At 36.0% G+C, this 22,529-nt stretch overlaps 1 protein-coding gene across 1 annotated transcript in view; it reads right to left on the bottom strand.

Annotated features, from left to right (window-relative positions):
* The window catches only part of LOC149801912 (unconventional myosin-IXb-like), a 333,412-nt gene extending 313,289 nt beyond the window's left edge, over window positions 1-20,123 (bottom strand). Inside the window, exon 1 of the mRNA XM_089956299.1 lies at window positions 19,944-20,123. The gene's annotated coding sequence lies outside the window, so the exon portion shown is untranslated. The remainder of the gene's footprint in view (window positions 1-19,943) is intronic.
* Window positions 20,124-22,529: the final 2,406 nt, after the last annotated feature.

The following is a 22,529-nucleotide window of genomic DNA, read 5'->3' as shown; positions in this document are numbered from 1 at the left end:
CTTCCTTACCACAAGTGCAAGCTATCCACAAAATTTGGTGGAGGTATATGCTGTAGAACTTGTGTTATTATGCATACATACAAAAGTTAATGGAAAGTGTCATCACATATTATACTCTGTGAGAATGGCAGACATAAAAAATTAATCAAATTTGCACCGGCTGAAGATTCTAGACTCCCCTCTTCAACTACACTAAGAAAAGTGTAAGCAGGCGAGTGACATTTTTTTCAGTATAACAGACTCGCTGACAGCAAAATAGTTTTAAACAGAAGAAAGCACACTCTGATGATTTTAGGTCTGGTTCATGGAATGTAATTGTGATTATTTAATTATATTTATACTCCATTATTTAATATGAGACTACAACTGGAACCATGTTATTTTAATCCAATCACATAGTCACATAGTTCTATGAAACACCAGGGCCTTCCATTAGATATAAATTTGAAGGGTGAGTTGCCAAAGTAGGTGGGGGGTTTGGCGGACACCTTCACCACCACCGCCCAACAGTGATATTTCTTTTTTAAGGAGCTGGGTGTAAAGTAAAAGTAGCTGTAAACCAACCAGCTCCTGGCTGATATGGAAAGCCCTGACTTACCATATATACTTACAACTGCAAACTTCCCCGACCCTGACATAAACCCTGATCTCCTGGTGAAACACGAACCCAATAACAAACAACAGATTTGTTGTCACATACTGCTGATGTCACAAAAGGGTCTCTGTTGTATATCCTACCTATGACTTTATGCGAACAATACCTACCTATTTTACAAATATAGAAGGAAAAATATACAAGTTTAGTGGTTGTTTCTTTAATTCATCAGGTCAGAAGAAACTGGATCATTCTGAACCACAAATAGGCAATCAGAATATATTTTCAAGACACAAAATGTCAAAATGGACTGTTAAAGATGATTTATCACTGCACAGCATCTTGCCTGTGAACAGCATTTTCATTCTGTTTACAGAAGAGATAGGAAAAAAAACTTTACTATGGTATAATTAAACCAAAGTTGTAGTTGAATACAGCAAATGTTGTCGAAGATACGTGAATTTCAAAAATGTTAACTTTGCACCATAACAATGTTTATGCCACTAATTTGGATACCTACTAGATAATATCTACATGTATGCCAGCAACGCACAGGTGTGACAGTAATACATTTTCTCTGAGGAGTTTATACTGCATATATCAATATATTATATCCACTCTTATCAACATACAGGTGTATGGTGTATCCTGAACATGAATCTGATAATGTTATGTTCATAAACAAAGATAATTTATAAACAATTTCATACCTGTACTCCAATCAACTGTCCAGTAATTACTGAATTTGTATTCAAGTGTAATAAATAGATGCCAGAGTGGCTCAGTATTTAAAGCATTGACTCCTGACCAGAAGAATGTAAGCTTTATTCCTACCATCACATCAACCCAGTCAGTTACTGAGGTGTAGCCTTCAGTCAATGCATTGTACACACTCTGTACAATGTAACCTCCAGAAAGTTTCTGCTGTGCACTACAACAAATAAGCTGAATGATCAAATTCACAGAATAATCATGAACAGAAATATTACGATAATCAATGCAAACATACATGTAAAATGGCTGTGCTAATGGAGTAAAAAATGATAAAAATTTTGGATTTGGATGGGTTTTTTAACACAAGGCTTTAACAATTTTCCAGTCATACCACTACAATGCCTGCAGTATGACAGTTATAGTGATGTCTAGCACTGGGTCATCATGCCACAGACATGTAGCATCATGTCTGACTCAGTCACATTATCTTCAAAGCAGGCCGACCAGTCCTAACACTGACCTCTTAATGCTGAGCGCCAAGTGAGGCATCTGCAATACCATTTTTATAAGTCTGTGGTATGACTGGCAGGCTTTCTCACATACCAACGTTAGCGGAGCCTGAGACTCGAACTCACGCAGACATAGGTGAGATGGCAGTGATCCGTAACAGTGAGCGCTTTAGACCACTCGGGCCCCACAACAGAAATGTAAACAAACAATACAGGTTCATCTCCTCTACTTTACCTATGACACACTAGCTATAGGAAAATAATATGGCACAAGGAATATATTGTTAACAAAGGTGTTAAACATGGATTCTGAAATGGAGGCAGTTTTAGAAGCACAGGTGTTGTGCTAGGTCTGGCTATTAACACAATCAGGATATAAATGACCAAATCAGATACTTATTTAGAGGTCTGTTTACTGTCACAACTAGCCTAAGGAGAAACAGACATCTAAATTAATCCTATCTTCAACAGCCAAGGGCCATGAGTCCACTTTGTTCCATTTTGATGTGGAATGAAATAGATCATCAACAATCCACTTTGTTCCACCCTAATGTAGATGGACTGCTCCAGCAACTGAGTGGTTAGTGTCCACCTCAGATGCAGGAGGTCGCAGGTTTGAACCCGGACCAAGTCATACCAAAGACTTACAAACATGGTACTAACAGCTGCCTCACTTGGCACTCAGCATTAAGTCTTGATGCCTTAAGTGCTAGACATCACTATAAACTGCCACAATGCAGACATTATAGCGATATGACTGAAAAATTTGTGAAAGCTACATTAAAAATCAAAATCACACATGCACACACCCTTAATGTGGAGTGAAATGGATTAACAACCTTTGTTTAGCAACAAGGAGTTAAACACAGCCTATCTACTTCATTCCATAAAGCTGAATTGCATGTTAAACCTGCAACACACACAAGTTTCATGCTTTAATATGATGCTTGCAAGAACTTTTGGAAACAGAAACCGAAATGTTTCTGATTTTAATAATTAAGGAAGAATAAGATAATTCTTTATTAAAGGTTCTTACATACCAAGTTTAACAATGACGAAAAGTGCAATGTTTTGCAAACATCTATGAATAACTTAATTGCAATCACATTTATTGGTAAAAAATATCATGCTGCTCACTCAACTGCTTTTATCCAGAACTCATGTAACTGAGATATTTCTGTAGAAATGCACTGATGTTTTATTTCTTCTTCTTATAACCCAACTAATCATAAAAAATATAAACAGCAACATGTCAGCAAATGATTTTGTTTAACATAAAAGAACACTCATTTAGTTTGGTGTTCTACAGCTCACAAACACAAGCAGGTTATTTATTGATGAGGTAATTAAAGTGCCTTGCCCAAAGACATTCCCTGGTAGCTGACACAACGGTAGGATTTGAACCCACACTTTTTTAGTCAGGAATCTGGCATATTCACCACTGCACCAACATATCTCCTAAAAAATCAAACAGAATGAACCATGCAACCAGCAAGATTTTTAACTGCATTCCATTGGAAATCTTGACCCCAAATTAAGCTCATTAAGTAGGTTGTCCACGTGTTAAGCATCATTTTGATTCATAGATATTGAGAAGCAGCAGTTGATTCACAAATATTTACAAAGAATTTGGGAATAATAGTCATCCTCTGGTATGTCATTTTGCCTAAAGAGGTACAAAAAGAAAAAAATTCAGTCTGCCTAACACTGATTTCATGTTATAAAACCCCCTACCTCCTTTTACTTCAATAGTGTCTAATGAAAATAAATGTTGACTTTTGTGTCAAATTTCCCTTCAAAGAGACAGGTGGAAATTAGAAAAAGAAGTTGTATGAAAGATTTGACACTACTATCTATGGAATTCCTGCCAAAGGTAGCCATGATCCTTGAAACAAAAACACCTGCCAACATCCTGTAAGCCATATATGTAAATATGGGGAAAGGTTGAGTTTCTAATTGTTTGATAAAATGGCATTATTTTGGGTATTGTAAAAGGAATACATGGCAGAAATTTTGGTCAACACTGCAGCCATAAACTGATGTGAAGTAAAATAAGAACAGTTTAGCAAATTGTCTAATAGTTTTAATTTTATTAATCATCTGGCATGAAAATACATTTTTTATTTTGATTCCCTCTGTTTAAGGCATTAATATGTTCTCAGTTATTTTCATCCTTAACCCACCAGCAACTCCTGATTGTAAAGTAGATTGTGAATGAAGTGTGATTTCATACATCTTTGTTACCTGGAATCTTTGTTAGGCTTTTGTTATTTACTGATTACGAATATGTGTCACGATCATGACACTTTTGTTACCAAATGCCTGTATTACTGAAATGACTGCAATTGTTTATCTGACTTTAATGCATCACTTGAAAAATTGTTAAAAACTTAGCTAATTTTCTCAGGTGGACCACACCAGTCAAACACTTTGACCATTTACTGTTCTAACAAAGCCTTCGGAATACATGGTAATTAGGAATTTGGCCAGGGAAATCAAACTCAAATGTTCTAACAGAGAAAATGTTTACTTTATATGTATCTCAGAGTTTCTAAAATTCCATATTTTGCCTGACAGATCCATCTGAACAACTGTAATGGCTGGTTGCTTAACAGCATGCAGGACATTTCACATTGGGAGTCCATCATTATTCCATGCAATTATTCAGTAATAATCTTTTCCAAATTACTCATACACACTACAGTGGGAAAGCACAAGACAATGCAGGTGTGAATCCCCATCTTCTAATCTCCAGACTTCAGATATCTTCCAAGTCATTGACTGCCCCTGGCTATTTACTTTAGCCACATTAGTCCTTGCATCAGTCTCACACTATGCATTAAGCAGAAGTGTCAGTCACACACAGTACCTTCAAACAACATACATGTTGTCTAGGTCCTAATCAGAACCAAAGGACATGTCTGAAGCAACAAACCTAACATTTATTATCACCCAGAAAATACTGTTTGAGTGTTAGTACATTATTAGAATCAATCAAATACATGTATGTCTTCTATGTACATGTATGTCTTGTATATTTTCAGTCTTACACCAGAGAAATGATTACAAATTATGCTTTTTTTAAATTACAAAAACATAAGATTATGTTTAAGGGTAAGATTATACACTAAAATCTTTTTAATGAAAGAAAATATTTTTTTTTGAATGCTGAGAAGGGAAAAATAAATATTCAAAAGATACTAAAAACCTGAAGAACCAAAATATCCAAAACAGAAAACTACAGATTCCAGTACTTCATTTCACAAAATATATAAATTTTATCTTATTACATGTATTTATGACAAACAGCACCTTTAATGATTTTCCTTTCCTCAAATGTAAGCCATCCACTGCGTTTTGTCCAAGTCAATGATGCTGAAGTAATGCTTTTATGCAGAAACCATCTTTCATCTTTCGACCATTGTCTTTGACCTTTTACTTTTTGACCCCAAACTCAACGTTTTTTTTTCTTTCTTGCACCAAGTGCAAGCCACCCGCAAGGTCCAGGTATGTGAGGCAAAAGTAAATTTTTTGTGTAGAAACCATTCTTTCTTCTTTTAGTCAAAGTAACTTTGATTTTTGACCTCTAGACCCCAAAATTGACAGTATTCTTTCTTACTCCAAGTGCAAGCTATCCATTAAGTCTGGGTAACTCCAGATGGTGGACAACTCTAACTAATTTACATAAATCTTCATCTTGTCCAGTTACAGTCATTTGGACCAAAAGGAGATAGGGTTCTTTCATACCGTATCTGCAAGTTATTCACAAAGGGAGAGATTTATTGTCCAGAAACAAAATCGAAACATCATAACATAATAACACCAGGAAGTTACAAATACACTTTCCCAACTCCAAGACAAGCTCAAATTTGGCTACAGCAAGCTGTAGTTTCCAAGGTTCTTGCTCATGGGCAAATCCAAACAATTGACAGAGAGAGAGAGAGAGAAGTCCCATTCATGATGCTTTATGTTCTGCAAATTTTATACCCTGTGATCTTACCACAATACATATACATGTATCAACATTTTTATGCGCCACATTCCATTATGTCATTTCCATTTGTTGTTAATGTCAAGACCATGTGATCATGTGAATATTTACTATTTAAAGCAAGTTCTGACAAATAACAAATAATTATATTTGACAAATTGATCAGTTAGATTTTAATTGTAATATTGGTCCATATCCGTGATTCACTGACTTTCAAGTCCAAATCCACCCTTGGGTAGTTTAAGCTTGCCACTTCTAAAGGGACCACTCTAGCAGCCTAGTGGTTAGCCTCGGATGTGGGAGGTCGCAGGTTTGAACCCCAGCCAAGTCATATCAAAAGACTTATAAAAATGGAACTCACAGCTGCCTCACTATAGGCACTCAGCATTAAGAGGTTAGTGTTCGGACTGGTCGGCCTGGTTTCAGGATAATGAGACTGAGTCGGACATGATGCTACATGTCTGTGGCATGATGACCCAGTGCTAGACATCACTATAACATGCCACACTGCAGACAACATAGCGATATTACTGAATTTTTTCAAAAGGTTACGTTAAAAATCCAAATCACACACACAAAACTCTAAAGGAATGGCCTATCAAAGATTGCTTAAAGTGATCTCTCCAAAAAGTTGGCTTATACAGTACAGAAGTTTGATGCACATCACAGTTTTCAAAAAGATGAGCTGATATCTGTTATGAAAATGGATCAGTGTTCAGAAATCTTTCAGTTGTTAGTAGAAATAAAACATTACAAACATGCTAGCTTTCATTACTGCTCATGCAGTTTCATTAGATGTGTTTAGCTTTGTCATCTAGGCCAAAAAGGAGGGAACTTTATGAACTTTCAATCTCTAACATACATGCTTTAACACATTAACCCCTAGCGACGACTTAATGGGGCAGGAGGTAGTAGCCTACTGCCGAGCTCTGTAGCGTCAAGGTCATGCATGATAGACTAAAGTGGGTGGTATTATATAAAGGTAGATGTAGCTCTACAATGATACCAAATAATCTGGAATATCTAGCTGCACTACAAAATACAGATTTAAAAAAATTCATTTGTTGGACAAGACTTTTTTCTACCCAAAATTCACATGTGGTCGGAATCCGATTTTGGGTCTGGATTTTAGACTTTTTGGTCTCAGATCATAGGCAAACCAGTATTAACTGCAAACAGACAGATGAGCCTTTCCAAAAAGTAGGATAAGATGGACATTTGGAATAAAGAGTGGTCTCCATACAAAAATAATGGCTCTATTAAACAAAAAATTTTTTTATTTAAAGTTGAAAGATCACCAGGGATTTGGTGTTTTCGGATGTATTGAGAAATAGCTTTCAAAATGTGTTTCCTACTCGATTTTCAGGCAAAAATGACAAAAACCTCCAGGGGTTAATGTGTTAAAGAGAAATGACCAGTATGATGCTACAAACTGTACAAAAAGTTCTTATCATCATGAATTAATGAGTATCACTTGCTAGAATATTTGTATTGGTTGTTTCAATTTCCAGTTCAAGGTCTTTTACCTAAACATCTCTCTCTCAACTAAAAATCTTGTCATTTCCAAACCCTTTCTACCGATTCATTTATGTTTTCATTTATGTATATTTTTGCTTTGCAAAACTAATCTGCGTTCTGACCCTTTCTTATCTAACCGTATTATATATATATATATATATATATATATATATATATATATATATATATATATATATATATATATATATATATATATATATATATATAATACTTTAATTATTCGCATATGGTTTTAAGATGCTAACAATATATAACAGAAACAAAAGTTTACAAACAAATATATTGTGATTTCTTTCAAATATCCCATATCATTTTACACCTTTTTTATGCTGCTATCAGAATGTTATGTTTGGTGAAAGCTCAAGCTTCCCCAGGGCAAGTTAAACTTTCCAGTCATCTTCCCTGGGCAAGCCATACAAAATTTGCAAATCCCTGAACACTCCACTTTGAAAAAGGCACATAAAACATACTTTATCACTCATTTTTACATAATTTACAAAAACCTTAATGATAGTTTTAAAGTTTTAATTTTTTTAAATTAATTTTGCTTAAGTAGGAATCACCTTAAAGAACTTGGGAGGAGGAGTCAAGAGACATTTGCTTTTGCAGGGCAGTCATATGTTTCACTATGGTTGTCTGATAGGCACCCATTCTTTTTGAAAACTTTTATACCATAATATCAATAAAACTCTTATCTGCCCCTGCCTCTCCTTTCACACCTTTAAGACAGGGTAGGGAATTTAAATTAAAGTGTATCAATGGCATTCAGCTAAGAGGGATCATTCCAGTCACTGAAAACACAGATAAACTAATCTCCATGACATAAAAAAATTAACTGCAGAAAATGTACAGCAATAAAACAAAACATTGTTATATACCAATAAATATCATGAAGAGCAATAGTAGTGAAGGTGGGCACTTTACGGACAATGGAAAACCCAGTTAAAAAGGTCGTGGGCAATATTACAGACTATGGGAATTTAACATGGAGTGAATGGGGATTTGAATATGGGAATAATACGGACAAAAGAAAGTTGGGTTTTTGTATAGGGTGAAGTGATGTCATGGTACTGAACATTGGCAACAATGTTGCAAGGGGCCGACCTCAATTGGGTCAAACAGCAAACAGTGTCAGGTTTCCATACCACACAAGAGCATCCAGATGAGTGTTCCTGGGCTCTTTTCCGTATGTCAAGAGATTTTCCAGGTCGGCTCGGTAAGGGTTAGTATCCATGCTGCTGATGACCAGTTTGTTATTCAAGTACAAATCCACTTCACTAAACAAGGAATGCATGAAAATGTTGATGGGAGCTACTCTGTCATCGGCTCCCAGATTGTCGTTGTCCGTTTCCGGCACTCTGACTTTCAGGTCAAAGTAACTGCTATTCAGATTGATGTAATCTTCTGGCTGCCCAATGATTTCAAATTCAATGAGAGCTGAGGCTGTCAAAGAGGAGATAGGATGAAATTTGACCTATTGGGATTCTTAACTGCATCGTCATCATAATCGGCAGCATGGCAAATAGATCCAATTCCAACATGGAACAGGCACAAGACTTCCCCATAATAGATACATCTTGAGTGCCAAAAGGAGTTAATAATTTGCAAATAATATACTGTAATTTATTGTGTGATATTAAACTAATTTGCAAAGGTTATGTCTATTAACTGTGTAATTCATTGTAAGCATACTTAAGCAATATAAAGAGCAAGTAAACATACTCCCCCCAAAAAAACAAAAAAGCACAGAAGTACACTCTCACCTTGAATGTTCCTCATTCCCAAAGTGTAGTTATAATCCATTCTGATAGGATATAATAATTGTACATGGCAATCTGGCCATAATGTTGAGGTATGCCAAGCAAAGCCAGCTGTCTATTGTTTAATTTGTTACCAAACAGCAGATTGATAGACATGCAGTCTGTGAATAGTTTAGATTAATCAACAGGAGGTATAATAGAAAACAACAAGGATGAAGATCAGCAGCCTGTAATTAGGGCAGGCTTATAAATATACACAGGTTAACAGCACAAATAAATTCATGTATGAAATATTGTCAATCTTCTCCAAAAATTATTACAACAATATAGCGATTCTTTTTTAACTTAAAGTCTCTCTCATTAAAATCTTCGTATACACAGTAGTTACATATATGACTACCATTATGATATCTGGTAATTTGGTCAATGATGAAATTTAAAGAATTTCCACTTATGCTAGATGCATCTGCACAATGGTTATCAGTTCTGAAAGTCTTTCTGCCCATGGACCATTTGTAAGAGGTGACTAATTAGAAAAAAGGTCTGATCATAGCCACTCAATCATAAAATATAGGTCACAGCAACACTACAAAGTGTCTTGATTTGGAAAAGAGTTACAAATGAAAGGAATACGTCGACCTTTAAATCAGACATTTTTTGTGAATATTCAAACAAAAAATTAGTAACTGAACAATCTAAACAGCTAAACTACCGTATTTTTGCGTATATTAGACGCACCTAATTATAAGACACATCCATATATAAGACGCGGGTTTTGACGATTTGTATAAAAAATATTTTAAATAAGACGCCCACGAATATAAGACGCACTCGGCCTCGCCATCTGCCGAACTGAGCAAACCCTATATTGACTGCAGATGACATAGCATTGATTTTTTAATAACTTATAAGTTACTTACAGTATTGATCTGTATCTAATATTATTTTGTTAAGTACTATTACATTATTGTTCCAATAAAGTTTAATAAAATCTTTTGAATAATTCTGTGTGTTGTTTTATTCAAATATGTACCAGTAAACATCTGTTTTCAAACCGCATGCATCAAAGTGGCTACCGGTACTTTCCTTTGTCATAGACGCAAATATCTCCAATGTTTTGATCACTCACCTGATATAAACAAGGCTTCATTAACCATTTTGGCTGGAGTTCAAAGAATTGTTTGAGGCAGGGCCGCAATGGTTATCGTTTGATCTTATCTTCCTCTAGGCAGCTAGGCCTAGGCTTCAGCGGCTGGGGTTAGTATATACCGGTATATAGGGTATACATGGGATCAATCTCTTGTTATAAATAAATGAGTGTTCAATCTCTTGAGCATTTATAAAATTTTCACGATGATGAAGTGAAAATCATATACGGCTGATTTTAAATGTGACATTATCAAGGAGCATTGCAACAGAGCTGCTGGAAGAGAATTTAGTTGCAGTGAGAAGAATGTACGTGAGTGTAAGTTAGAGGAAGAGGAGCTTAAGAAGATGAATCCAAGGAAACAAGCTCGTAGAGGTAGAAAGGCAAGATGGCCGAACTTGGAAGAAAATCTCGCCAACTGGGTACGTTCGCAACATGACAGTAACCGTGCGGTTTTAACGATATCGATCAAACTCAAGGCTCGAATTATTGCTACAGAATGAAGATCATGGACTTTCGTGGCAGTGTGAACTGAGTGTACAAGTTCATGAAATGGAACAACCTTGCAGTCCAGGCACATACAACTGTTGGACAGAAGCTTCCAGATGACTGGGAGAATACATTGGATGTTTTCAACACCTTTGTTCAGAAGGAAATAACTGAACTGAAGTTGGCAGATGATGACATCAACATGGATGAGGTTCCAATGTCATTCGATATTCCAGCTAGTAGATCAGTGGCAGAGAAAGGAGTAAAGACAGTAGCGGTTGATACCACGGGACACGAACGAACGAACTTAACTGTTGTGTTGGCCTGCACAGCTGCAGGAGGAAAACTGAAACCCATGGTTATCTTTAAAGGGATAACAATGCCCAGAGAAACTTTGCCAGCTGGAGTTGTTGTTGTCTGCAATAAAAAAGGCTGGATGAATACAGAGAGGTGATGCAGACCTGGACGGATAAGTGCTTCAGAACAAGAAGAGGCGGATTTTTCAAGAAGCAATCTCTTCTGATTTTCGACGCGATGGCTGCCCATAAGGAGACAACTATGCAGAAACACATCAACAATGCTGGAGCCCACATAGCCATTATACCAGGTGGTCTGACTTGTAAGCTCCAGCCCTTGGATGTTGCTGTCAGTTATCCATTTAAGACTTTTGTTCGTGAGGAATGGGATCGTTGGATGACCAGCGGTAAGCACACCTTCACGCCATCTGGTCGACAACGTCGTGCAACGCACGTAGAGGTGTGTAATTTGTTTCTCTGGGCATGGGAGAAAGTGAAAACAACAACAATCATCAATGGCTTCAGAAAATTTGGGATAATTCCGGAACTGGCCGCCGATATCAGTTCTTCGGACGACGACTTGGCTGCATCTGATACCACTGACGCCAATAAGGATCGATTGGCAGCAGCTATGGAGGTATTCAGCAACAAGAGTGAATTCGATGAAAGTTTCAATGGATTTGAAGCAGAAACTGATGACGATGAACATGAATAGATTGATTTAAAATCAAGACAAACAGTATTTTTAGTAAATGTTTATTTTAGAAATTGTTGACTGAGTTTTCGTTTGTGTAAAAAAAAATAATTAGATAAGACGCCCACAAATATAAGACGCACTTTGGGTGCGGGGTAAGTAAAATTTAATATAAGACGCGTCTTATATATGCAAAAATACGGTAAGCCCCAGTAGACTGCTGACCACATAAAAGTACTGATAACACACTCCACTTCTCCCAATTCAAAATGGTGATTAACTCCAGCTTTCCAAAATCTGACCCCACAATGATTGTGTGATAATTTTTTGAGAACCAGCAATGTGTTCAATCATTCACAATTTATATTAATATTTTTAAAACACTGTAAAAAAAAAAAAATCAATCTCTTTTCCCCATATTTATTCAAATACTTTACTGATCACTTAATGGCCATTTTTGCATTAAGTTTATGTCTTGTCTACTTGGATCCCATTTTGAGGGTCTACACTTCCAATGTATCACACAGTGAATAGTCTACTTTCAATTTTGAAAGGTGGTTATTGTTTACCCATGACTGGAATAATTAGCATCAATCCATAAAACCAATCAAAACAAGAAGTGACAAATTCACTGCATGACACAAAAAACATGGCATAGTATATAAGAATAACATCAAAACCAGCAAGTTCTTCCAGCAAAGTAACTTGACTGGGGAATTTTATTACTATTGGATTAAATACTTTTACACTCATGCAATTTGGTTTCTCCAGGAATTTCATGCCGTCATGCATTTTCGTTGAGGGAATTTTCATTTTGTAGGTGAGGTAGTTTTTATATGAGAACAACATCTGTAAACAGACACCTTATAGTATGTTTTAACAAATGTGTATAATAAGTAAAACTTAACGTAAGTTTCTCATCATTACTGACATATCAGTATTGATCATGTGTTTTGACAATTACAGTAAGTTTTATGCACAGGAACTGCACGCAACAGAAGAGATATTACTGACCATCAACGAGCACAGAAAACTAGATCTCAACCTCTGTATAACCCAAACCAAGAACAACTGGTAAATAACTAGATAATAATGAAAGCATCTCATTCCAAAAAGTCACTCAGTAAAGTGCTTGATTACGAAGGTTGATCTAGAGGCCAAGTGCATATATCATCAGAATGAGCTTCATTAGTACTGAATGTTACAGAATACAGGCAGAGTGGTCTAAAGCGCTCTCCATTACAGATCACTGCCATCTCACCTCTGTCTGCGTGGGTTCGAGTCTCGGATTCGGCCAATGTGAGTAAGTGAGAAAGCTTGCCAGTAGCTTCTCGTGGGTTGGTGGTTCTTTCCGGGGTTTTCCCAGGGTTCCTCCTCCACCATTAATACTGGCCGCCATGTACAGCCTATCGTGTGCTGAAAATTGGTGTTAAACCCCACAGCAACAACAGAATACAGTATATCTGACAATGCACTTACAGATTTTTAAGGGGAGGGTGGAGTGGTCAGTGGGGTTGGCAAGGGAATTTATAGAGGATTTGCACAACTAAACATCACTGTGAAAACTATATTTCACACATTTGTGGCATTCGCTAAGTTTCATTTAACCAAGTGTATTGTATAATATGTACTATGACTGGTTGTTTGAAACGTCTGTTATGCAATGCTGTACACAGATTTTGTGGAAAAATGGAAAAACATGTTCTAAATATGTTAAATGTGATTAATTGTCACAGTTCTACATACGGCTTGGAACTCACTCAGATATGTATTCCATATATGGACAAGTAGGTACAAATATCTGGAAGCAGTATAATAAGGCAAATGTCACATGTGCAGCATGTCAGCTACAGGTACAAGGTGGGAAGAGGGCATTCCAAATTGAGAAAAAAAGTGGCCAGGACACGCACAAAAAATCAAATCAACACACAAAGTCAAGTCACCATGTGATCAGGCAACAGTAATTGTATGATTTACAGATCGTAAGAGAAACATAACTCCTCCTTCCCTATGTTAAGTCAACCAAATGGAAACTTAGATTACAGTCAGACGTAGTAATTTATCAATTAGTTAATATAAATATTAAACTTGCAATATAAAATTAGATCCAAGTAACAGGGAAGTAGCTTGGTGACTTAATCAGATTGCCAGTTAATTCTATAGCTCAGTTATTATCATTCATTAATATTACAGTGTACATAATCATGGTTGTTTAAGAATTTGCCAAGAAAAGAGAAAACTTAACACAAGATCTGTGATTTCATATTAAAAGTTGACAGTTTCATTAAACTGATTCAAAATATCCATAGACTGCTGATTTCAAGGATAAAATGCAATCAAGGTTTCATTTATTAATTCGCAGTTGAAAGCAATGGTTAAAGAATCACTGCCCATAACAATCATAATATAACATCAGCAAACCTACAGTTGTTTCAACACATTGAAAAAGGTTTTGTACCTCTGAAAATGTATTTTCACTGGACTCCTGATATGTAAAAGAACACAAATTTCATATTCCAGTCGACAATGGAGACTGGCAATTACAGTAGTAACACAAGACCCCTGAAGGGACTGAAGCAGTACTGTCTGAAAAGAATTTACAGAGTTCAACAACAAATCACTGTTTCTTTGTAGATGCTAATGTTGAGACCATCTGATATTCTTTAGTGATACGATTTTCACAATCAGTCATAGTGAGAGATGTATTGGGTGCAAGATAGGCACTATTTTCATTAAGGCTTTTGTTTCTTTTAATGGTACTTTGAACATTCAACATATTCCTGGCTGTATCAAAATGAGAGCTAAGTGCCTTTCCTAATGGCATGGATAGCCAACCTGTGCTGATCTGGGCAGGTATCAAACCCAGAATCATTGAATTACAAATCTAACACTTTACCAACTGAGCAACCTCTCCCTTTACATTTAGGCCAAACAAGACATCACTGAGGACAAGAAAGATTTAATTAGAAGACTTTTAGTTAAAAAGCCATGTGCTAATAACCATCCATTCAGGAAAAGTGGCAATAACAATATTTTCAAGATGGCAGCCATATCTGATGTAAGTTCTAACACTACTTGCATTTAGGACCAACTAGATATGATAAGAGATCTTTCGGTGACTCTAAAGTCGATCTCTGCCAACAACAAGAGAAGCCATTGATTACTGTTGATTTAATTTGCCTAATGGGATGGATGTAAAACCTACTCAACTGCAACAACATATGTATACTAATTAGTGAAGAATGTATGTTTATATAGACTGAAGAGGGTTCTATAAGACAATGTCTAAATTGCAAAAGCAAATCCAAGGCCAATTAGTTTCCCATCTAAAGTAACTGCAAATAAGATCCCAATGTGACAGACTGCTTTTGGAAGGTTTTGGAATAGGAGAGGGATATTGTAAATCAGGTATAATTATGTGAGCTTACTATGTGTAATGTGTATTGCATCAGTCACTAAGGAAAGAGTGATAATCAAGCCTACTCCAACAGTCACCTTGCTAAAGCAGTCATATGATTAAAGACCCAACATTATACATTCCATATTAAATTAACCTCCATAGAACAACTAAATCTATATTACATTTTTTGACACTCCCAAATGGTGGCTGCTTGATACAGATTAATAATTTGTATTCTGAATTTTTTTAAATTTCTTTCAGGACTTAACAACATACAGCATTTCCTGTTATAATACTGTCCATGAGAGCCATGGACAATACCATCTTAAAAGGGATATATGACCATACCCACTGTGTAACAAGAAATGTGTGATAATGGTGAGTCTTACAGTACACTAAAAATAACAAGCACTACTTACTTATACAACTGATAAAAGAAAAGAGCCATATACATTACTAAACAAGCGAGTCCAGCCTTCAATTTGTGACCCTAATTAGGATTCTGTTACTGCTACAAATAAGAGTTCTTGGAGGATATCTCATTCAGGGAAACTATTCATACTTATACGTTCACTAGCTATTTTTCTGCAACAATTGAGTCTGTTGATCAGATGGACCACGCTTTAGATGCACATTTTTACAGCACATGTTTTCAAAATGAGTATCTTCATGGCCGAACAATGGATTAACTTTCTCTTTACCACATTACAACCCAAGAGCTAACTTCCATGGTACACTGGTGGTTTGAAATTTTATAGCTGTTTGCAAAGATTATCATGTGGTAAAGATGGAAGGTTTTGTGATAGAGAAAGGCACTTGCCCAAACAATAAATAAAACCATGCTTTGTTTTAAAGACATACCAGAATTATATTGCCTCCATTCGTTCAATAAATAACAATACTAGTAAACATTAATAATATTGTGTGCACATGTATCTTCTACACTGCCAATATAGAAATAACCAAATTTACACTAATCTAAGAAGCCACAGGGCAAACTAACTTAGCATTTTAGTAGCCATTTAAAATTTTAAGTTATAAACCTATAATAATTTGGTGTCATTAGAATTACTTGAGTGGGAAATAAATTGTAGAAGATGATAAGGTGGTAATTAAAGCAAATTAATGAGTAATAACTTTTTTTAAAGTACATGTACAGTTATATTCAACTGTATACCAACATCAGTCTGACAGAAATGACAACAGTCATCATCTCCTGTAACCTTAGACCAGCCAGTAAAAATCACAGTTTATATAAATCAGTTTCTCTTCATATTGATGAATGACGTTTGTTTTCTTCCAAAGACAGTTTCTGTATTAAAGACATCTCTACTTTTATAGAAACATGTTGGTATTGCTCTCTTAGCATTTCTCTGGATCAGTACCATTAGTTGAAGTAGGTCATGCATTAGACTGGTCACTTTCTGGCTGTATGCCAGACTAGTTACATGTAAAGATGGATTTCTGGTGTTAATTAAATTGTACTGGGTGTTACAATATTTATTTATAATACTTGGTACATATCAATGATACCAGTAATTTCAGAGCATTTCTGCAATATCTGCATTGCCGCATGCTGTTCTTAAAGTTGCCAAAATGCATACCGCAAAACAATTTTTACTTGCAAATTCTGAAACTGATGCAAATGCAACCATTTTAGTTGCAGCTTGTAGTGGTGCTTTGTGTAATCTTGAGTCTTACCTGAAAATTTAATTCAAACTTGACTGAATATATTTATTTTCTTTTCTCCAAAGAGAGTGACTGCTCTGGTGGCCTAGTGGTTAGAGTGTCCGCATCGGATGCGAGAGGTCGTGGGTTCGATTCCCGGCCGAGTCATACCAAAGACTTACAAAAATGGTACTAACAGCTGCCTCGCTTGGCGCTCAGCATTAAGAGGTTAGTGTTAGGACTGGTCGACCTGGTGTCAGGATAATGTGACAGGGTGGGACATCATGCTACATGTCTGCGGCATGATGCCCCAGTAATAGACATCACTATAAACTGCCACACTGCAGACATCGTATCGATATGACTGAAAAATTGTTAAAGCTATGTTAAAAATCCAGATCACATCACATTCTCCAAAGAGTGAAAACAAGTTGTTAGTTTGTATAGTCATTAATTGGTGTATATTTTAGTCTTGAAATATGATGTTTTATAAGTGTTTGATTCAAATCATACACACATACTTCCACCCAGTGGTTTTGGAGATAAGAGTTGTTAACAAACAAACAGATGGACAAATGATGAGGCTTTTACAGTTCTCCCCCATTAAAGTTAATGTGTGGCCACAATACACTTTTATTTACCAAGAGAAATGACACAAGGAGATTGCAAACTGATGTGATTACAAGCGTGTGTGTGTATGTGTGTTATTTGGATTTTTAACATAGCTTTAATAATTTTTCAGTCATATTGCTATGATATCTGCAGTGTGGCAGTTTATAGCGATGTCTATCAGTGGATAATCAAGCTGCAGACACGTAGCATAATGTCCAACCCAATCATATTATTCTGACACCAGGATGACCAGTCCTAAGACTAACCTCTTAATGATGGGTGTGCCTAGCAAGGCAGCTGTTTGTACCATTTGTATAAGTCTTTGGTATGACTTGGTCGGAGTTCGAACCTGCAACCTTGTGATTACAAGTAACCAGTGCAATAATATACAGCATTCAGCCTGCTGCAAAAACAAGATTCAACTTATTTACTTTGCCTGGAAACAGTACAATAAAATGCAAGGGCCATCTTAAGATACCTTATATTCCCATCCTCATGCCCAAATATCTTCAATTTTACTTATGCTACACTTTGATTTCATGTAACACAACAAAACTGAGAATATGGAAATTTCTAAGCATCAAAAAGCACCTCTAAGCAACCAACCTGACACATGTACCAAGTTTGGTTCAAATACCATGAACAATATGTTGGTTATCTTTCCAAAAACAAAGTGTTTACAGACAGAGAGAACAAAGAATTATAGACTAACACTGTAGTGACGCCAAAGATGCTTTATTGCCTTTTGTTACTATACATAGTTCTGCTCAACAACATAAAAATCTGCATCTGTAGTTCAAACATCATCTAGGTTTCATTTCAAGAATTTCCACTTGATCTTTATGAAGTGATCTAACTAGCAGACCTCTTTGCACTTTATCAATGGATTCCAGGATCAACATGGCAGGTTACGAGTACTCTTTTCCTGCATGTATGAATGGTTTTACTCTGCCAATACAAACTGTAAATCATTTGTTTGTAAAATGAATTTGGTAAATTTTGCTACATTTCAAGATGCTGAGCTGAACAATCTACAACAAGCACCCAGTGACAAATATGAGTTAACAAATATTTCTTCTGTATTGTTCTTTTTATGCATCATTTAATCTTAAATTCAACTGCACAGACTGATGTTAAATCACTATTATTAAATTCACAGCATGTAGAGTGCAAGAAAGTGACAAATTACAAATAATTAGATGCAACCAATGAGACAAATAAAATATGGAAATTAGACTGTGTTTCTTTAAATTTAAATTAATTATATGCATGAAAAAAAAGGTATTTTACCACATAAAAGTTGGCATTACTTTTTAAGCCTAAAATTATAAAACATAAAAATATGTACAAGTAATCTACATCTTGTCTATCCAGTACAAGACTCATCAGTAATTTCAGACAAGAAAGAATGAATTTTTGGTACATCAAAACTATAATTTATATGGGGTCAGGTTTATATCTTAATATAACCAATTATCTTCATCTTATAAGTCTTTTAACATTTTAATTCTCATTGTCTAGAACTCAACTCGTATCTCCTATTCCAACAACCCTGACATTCTGGGAGGATGATGCAGTGTTAAATGTTATATACATGATTTCTGGTTTCCCAAAATTTTGGCCCTACATCCCTAAAGTCCTAACCTGTTGGGCAGGATTTTATCTTTTACTATTACTTTTGGCACAAACTGCTATTTTTCTCTTTTACATTTTTGTGTCTGCTCCAATTTGGGGACAAGAGGACAATGAATGTCCTTAACTCACATGACCCTAGATGCAACACTGGTGAAACAAAATATGAGGACAGCCTCATAATATGTGCTGCTATTAAGTGCTGGTACTGAAATGACACTAGTAAACTAAAACTCTGCTCACCATCCTACTTCTGGTTCCATAGCGAACTAAGAAACTTCAGAACTGCATGGTTTTTCTCATGTTCCATCAACATATATTTTGTCTACAAGTCTACCTTTAATTTGATTTTTATTGCACAATCCGAACAATAATGAACTTAAGAAATTTCCAGAGGAAGAAGTTTTGTTCGTGCTGACTTATTCTTTTCAATGACAACCTACAACTTAAGGTTTAACTATCTGTCAACGAGAGATGGACTTAGGAATATGTAAACATTTTTTCCAGTTATAATTTGGGCATTTTAGAAACAAAAAAATCTACAATATCTAGCATCAAAAACTTGAATAATTTTGTCTAGATTTTTCATCGCCGAGTGAGGAAATGGAAAGTAACTATACCTTCGACAACTATAATATATCGGTCACCGGCTTGCACCCACCCACCGTGGACATATGCCCTGTATCTAAATATTTACACTTACATAAAATTTATGTTATTTTGAGGGTGCTCTATAAATGAAGACTAAATTACGAAAGCAGACAGATCAAACCGATGGTTGTGCACTGGCCAGCTTGGGAAATGCAACAAAAGTTAAAGTCCAACGTTTTTGGAACACTGAGAATAGACGAGTAGACCGCGAACGAAACGTCAACACAACAGGAAGGGAACTCTTACCTGACAATAAAATTATAAATAGAGGTCAACTGCAGCTTTTTCTGAGTCTCTAATATATATCACTATATGTTATAAGATCCAGATCGAATGTCTCTCTACCCTCTCCTTTAAACAAGGAAACTGACCTTGTTTTACTTCCCAAAATATTGTCTTCCTTCCCCGATGGGTACTTTATTGATTACTCACACGGCGTAAGATCCGCGCTCAATATTCTTTAGATTTTGATTGGTCATATATGAGCAGTGCAATGCCCAGTCGGTGTCAATAGTTTGAAAGGGTGTGAATGGTTTTGGTAACAAACAATAAAAGTGTCAACAATGAGAATGATTGGGAGAATGCGATTATAATAATAATAATAATATTTATTTAGTATAAGGTCACTAGCATATATACATGTATATATGTATATACATGTGCAGATACTTTACATATTGATGCCTAAAATATTCTAATATTACAAAGCAGACAGACATGGCATTTTGTTAAATTTAGAAACAACACATTTATATTAACAAGACAGACGGTTAAGATTGGTCAAGTTTCTAGAACTTGTTTTCTCATTCGAAAATCGTACTAAATAAAGTATGATAAATTTAATCGACGCTTATTAATTTGGTTGTGGCGATTAAAATGCCTCCAAACAAGCCGGGGGCCGCAAGTGGCCCTGAATTTCTAGCGTGTCTCATCTTGTCATCTGTCTCTGCGGCTTCTCCTGCCCAACTAGATGTCACGCTCTGCATCTTACTCCGTTTTGTAAAATTTATGCCCAGTTGTTTATGTTGGGGGAGGGGGGCGGTCCTTATCCTAGTGCCAAAGATGTGTTAGGTACATTTCTAATTCAAATGCTTGTACGTTTGAATTTTCCTATGAAGCAGCTTATGTACTTGTATAGCAGCAGGGAGGGCGAACAAGCTCTAAATGGTTCACCTGTATTTCGTCAAAATACGACTTCCTGGGAGATCACAAAAATCGTTTTAAAACAAAATGCGCGATTATTCGGTGACGCGTTGAGAGAGTCGCCCTCCCTGCTGCTAATCATCCAAAAATTTTATCAAGACCAACTCGATACCGTGTTCTAGGATCGTGTAAATTTATTGTTATGAACCCATGCGGGATTATTTTAGCACGACTAAAGAATTTTTTTAATTTATTCATGTTCATATCACCGCTACACCAGGTCTGATGTAACGTGTGAGTATCAACTCCGTTAAAGACAGTAAGAGTATTACACTTATCCCTGATCACTTTAGGAATTTGTGTATACCGCCGGGTTACATAAATTACATCTGTGTTTTTGTGTCTACCTCTGGAAAATATCCTGGCAGGATTTAATTGTTTATCCAATATTACATCATCGTAAACAACTAAATTTATTAACTTTCCATCAATATCATCAATACTTGGCGCTTCATTAATGTCAGTTATAAATTCAACAACATCCTCTCCGCTCTCATTTAACGATTTTGCACTTTCATTAAAATCTTTTAACACTTCGTAGCATCGTTGATCGTGTACAGATGGAGCTACCAGATATAATTTATCCCACTTCATCCACTTCATTATTAAATTAAGTAACAACTGCGTCTTACCACTTCCAGATGGACCTATAATAATCATACGAACAGAATTTGGTAGCGCTGCGTGATGCTTAACTGGTTCTCGTTTCCTTGTAGCAGAAAAGTCAGCGATCTCCATTAGAATAATATAAAATAAATATGGATTTATATTGTGTGAAATGCAGGGCGCGCACGCCAACAAGTGATCTAACAACCATTACAACAAAAAATAACAGATCTGCGGTTACGGGCAAGTGTGAGCAATGCGGTACAAAGAAATTTAAATTTATTTCTACTGACAAGTCAGTGCAGTCAGGTGAAAAACCAAAACCAAAGCCAAAACCAAAGCAAAAGCCAAAACCAAAGCCAAAGTCAAAACCAAAACCAAAGTCAAAACCAGCGTCAGGTTAAAAAAAAAAAAAACAAAAAAAAAAACGCAACACGGAGGTGATATTGCAGCAAAATTAACAAAACTACTCGGGACTCCGTGGGCTAAATACCCGGGAGAAAAACACCTCCCAGGATATAATTACTGTGGCCCTGGAACCAGACTTTGTATCAGACTTGATGACCAAGATCAACCAAAACCAGGTGAGTATCCGATAAACGCTATTGATAATGCGTGTCATGCTCATGATGTAGCTTATAAAAGTAAAAATCTACAAGATAGCCATCTCGCGGATGTGAAATTAATTCACGCGCTAAATTCCATCACTGATAAATCTTTCAAGGAGAGGTTAGCTAGTTGGTTAATAAAATCCGCAATGAAAGGTAAATTAGCGCTAGGTGCTGGTAATTAATTATAAATGGAGTCGATTTATTATTCCCCAAAAGGATACTGGAGGGGTAGCGCAGCAATTAGTAACCTCGCTGAAGCAGCAAAACTTACGCGCGTTACTGCTAATAATTGGTTATCCAAACAGGCAGTATGGCAAATTTACCAACCACCGCCTAAACAAATTCATTTTGCACATTTTGATGTCAGTGTTCCTAATGAAGTTCATCAAGCTGATATATTATTTCTGCCACA

Source organism: Sinohyriopsis cumingii, chromosome 4 (assembly GCF_028554795.1).
Source record: "Sinohyriopsis cumingii isolate HCF-2022 chromosome 4, ASM2855479v2, whole genome shotgun sequence".
Taxonomy (NCBI): Eukaryota; Metazoa; Mollusca; class Bivalvia; order Unionida; family Unionidae; genus Sinohyriopsis; species Sinohyriopsis cumingii.
The sequence above is the reverse complement of the archived record's forward strand: the minus strand, read 5'-3'. Positions and strand labels throughout refer to the sequence as shown.